Source organism: Podarcis erhardii, assembly GCF_964252035.2.
Source record: "Podarcis erhardii genome assembly, chromosome: 8".
Taxonomy (NCBI): domain Eukaryota; kingdom Metazoa; phylum Chordata; class Lepidosauria; order Squamata; family Lacertidae; genus Podarcis; species Podarcis erhardii.
Window position 1 is genome coordinate 71472842 of NC_138499.1, and position 3859 is coordinate 71476700.

Sequence of the window (3859 nt, forward strand, 5' to 3'; positions counted from 1 at the left end):
TGAAATTACATACATACCAGTTTCCTGAAAATATTGTCTCCTTGTGGAAATGGGGGCTAATTTTCTGCTTTTTTTTTTTTTGCTTTTTTTTTTTACAGGGGTGGGGGAGATATTTCTCAGTTTTTCTGGAGTTGCTATTTATCTTACTGAATTTTGCTGAGAAGCACAGCTTCCAGGAAGTTGCAGACAGAGCCTTTGTGGCACTTTCCACCAGAAATGGTAGACCCCATTTCTTAAATCCCTCCCTTTGTCATGTCTTCCCTGCCCTGCCAGAAGTGGATCAACGCAACCAACGAAAGTCAGAGGCCTTCCTGCCCTTCCTTGCCTCTCTGAGATATGTGGAAAGTACAGCCATTCACAAGAGGAGGTTTCACCACCATTAAATCTATATATGATTTTTATGGAATGTTAGTAGTTTATATTGTTTTAGACTATACTGTGTTTAAACGTTGTTAGTGGGTTGCGTATTGCAGAGGGGGTTGCTTTGTTATCTGCCTGGAGAACTCCTGTTACAAGGCAACTAAATAAATGCAATAAACAAGCAAACGTATGAAATAAAATCACCAATACCAAATGTCTTAGTAAACAGCAGTATATATACAGTTCATTTCTGGAATCTTACGCTTTCCCTAATGCCTTACAAAATGACAAAATGCATATGTGCAAGGCCTGATTATGAACACAAGAACAAGCATTTATTACCGTGTCTTTTTTTTAACTAAGCATAAAGTACTACTTGGCAGAAAATTCAGTACTGCAGCAACAGAGAATATCTTGGTGCTAAATTTCTATAATCTCCCAATCTTTCCTTTGAACATAGGCCATCTCTCACATAGACTGGCCATCTGCAAATACGATTAGTGGTGAAATTCTGTAATTATACAGCATTTGGGTGTATTTTTATCATTATGCCATCTTCTATTAAATATTATGTTTGTGGTTAATGGTGTCCTTTTCCTCCATGTCGAGAGCGCATTTTGTCAGATTGATCGTGCAATAACTCAATATGGCTAATAATGTATGTCAACCATTAAGATTAATAGTGTTCCTGGAAAACTGATAGAAGAAATGCCACAATTCATATGAGCAAAAATCTCTTTGGTTATATAAATGTCCTAATTATATTTAGTTTCATTAAACTAAACATGAATAAATCACCTACTCAGGGTGCATAAAGGTTGAAGCGTGATACTAAATTGATTTTATGTCCTAACAGGACACACTTTACACTTATAAACTTGCTGGAGAAAACAATTCATGAGGAAACAGACAGAACTAGCCATCCATCTACAAAACAGTGACAAGTGAGCTCAGGAGCAGATGTCATGATGGGGCAGTGAGGCTTACTCAACCTCCCAAAAGCTGTTCCCGATAGGAGGCAGAGGAAAGGAGTGAGGCAGTAGATACATTAGCATGGTGCAAATGCATCAGCAGAGACAATAGGGCTCTCTTGGTAATGTGTCTGCACTGCACCAACCTCCCTGCTCCCTCTTGGTAAGCAGTGGCAACTCAGCTGCTGGGAGGTCAGGTCAACACCACCACCTTCCACTACTAGGTGAACCTCAGATCGTATGGCAGAAGCTTTCTCAGTTGTTCAATTTGGTGGTTCAATGCAGTTTCGCTATTTTATGATGCTGCTTCATTGCCAACTAGGCCTGGGCAATATCTGCTTTTCAACGTTGATGATATATCACCAGCTAAACATTTCAGTGTATCAATATATCATGGAATCTGGAATAAGGATGGAGCTATGTAGAGGCACCTGCTGGTTTCACTCAGGCTGGATATCGACACATCAAAGAAGCGATTCAGTTAAACGCGTTGTAAACTCATACAGGGAAATCCACTAGGGAAAGATGGGACTCCATAGTGCCATCTGGTGTTATATCGCCTATATCAGAGATGGCCAACAGGTTGATTGGGATTGACTGGTTGATCCCCGGGAGGTTTAGGTAGCTGGCTCCTCCATCCGGCCCCAGCCCCTCGCCCTGTCCTCTAGATCACTAGAATGGAAGACGGAGTTCTCACTGTGAGGCTGACTGTTTGTTTACTGATCTCTCTTTTTATTAGACCTGAAACAGCCCCCCCCCCCGGGATGTTCCTTTCTAAAAAAACTTTGACCTGAAACCCCGCCCCCAAAAGGGGTAGATCACTGCAAGATTTTAATTGTCTGAGTAGATTGCAGTCTCTTGGAAGTTGGACGTCCCTGGCATATAAAACACATATAAAATGCTTTTTCTTTACCAATCTAGCTGAGTTCACAGTTTTTTCAGCATTGCCATTTTTGCTTCCACCTGCTTTTGAAATTCTCTGTCCCCTAAAGCAGGCAGGGGAAAGCTGAGCCTGCAGAGTTAACAGGGGCAGCAGGAATCAAGAGAAACATTGGCTGACTTCACAATTTTCTCCATATTGTGATTTTTGCATAGGGCACCCACACCCACCCACCCCATGGTTTATGATATATTGCCAGGTCAAAAATTATGAAACAGATATCACAATATGGAATTCAAGCAGGTTTGGGACAATATATCGCCTAGCCCTATTGCCAACATTATTTTCTCCTCCCTGCCTTCCTCTTCTGATCCTCTCAGAACTCACAAGACCAAAAGTAACTAAACCAATACATTCGATCCTCCTGTTCGATGATGATGATGATTTATTATTTATACCCTGTCCATCTGGCTGAGTTTCCCCAGGCACTCTGGGCGGTAGTATACTAATACATTTAGCTAGTCTTTTTTCTTTTTCTTTCTTCTTAAATTTGTTACGGTTTTTCTTAAAAGCAAAATAAAATCCTGACCAAGAACCTCCACATTCATCTAGAAATTTCACTTTGGGCAAGCTTTCATAGAAAATTTATTCCCACACCTTTTGGTAAATTACAGTCTGTTACAGCATAACTTGCTTAATCCTAAGCTGTTTATCCTGTCAATTCATGCCAAAGGGTTGCCTCTAGTTTAGGCTGGCTCATCACCTGCAACATTCGAGGAAGCTCTGTTGTCTCCCTTGCCGCCAAGGCCAAGAAGATTGCAGGGTACCAGAGACTGGATGTTTTCAGTGGTGGCTGCACATCTTTGGAACATAGTCCAGAGTACATATGATATCTATCTTTAAACAGGCATTTAAAGCTTTCCTGTTTTGCTCAGCATGTGCTACATTTGTTGCTGCTTTTATATGGTCATTTTGTTTAAAATTAGTTGTATTCAGAGTCGTGGTAGTTAGAGTGGAGGGGCCTGTGTGGGGGACAAGCAAGAGTGAGTTTTCTCAAGGTGTGAGGCTGAGGAAAGTGGAAAACTTCCCAGTTGGGAGCTGGGGAGATTCACTTCTTTGTATGTGGATTGAAGATTAGCAGTTTGGTGTGTGTGATAATTTCTATTGTCTTCCCCCTCTCTTTTCTTCCTTCTCCTCTTTTGTTTTGTTGTTTTTCTTCGTCTTTTTTCTTTTTAGATTTCCTTTGTTCTAGGTATAATTTTATTGTATTGTGAACTCTTTAATAGAATTCCTACCGAAAAAAAAAAAAATAGTTGTATTTAATTTACTGCCTGTTTTGTTTTAAATGTTTATATCCAAGAAATGTGGAGCCCTTTCTTTAACTATGTTAATGGCCAAAATCAAGGCCTGCTCAATATTCTCAGTGGAGGGGTTACATTAAGTAATATGTTTGAATGTTGAAATGTGTAAGTGTATGTCCAGAGACGATGGGTAAAACAAAACACCATTAGATGTGCTGCTGGATAAGTGTTTAATGGCTATTGTATTTGTTTAGAAATTGATTAAAATGTAAAAATAAAATAAAATAAATGTTTGTAAAGTTGCCTTGGGAGGTTTCTGGCCTCGAGAAGTGGGGTAGAGATTTGTT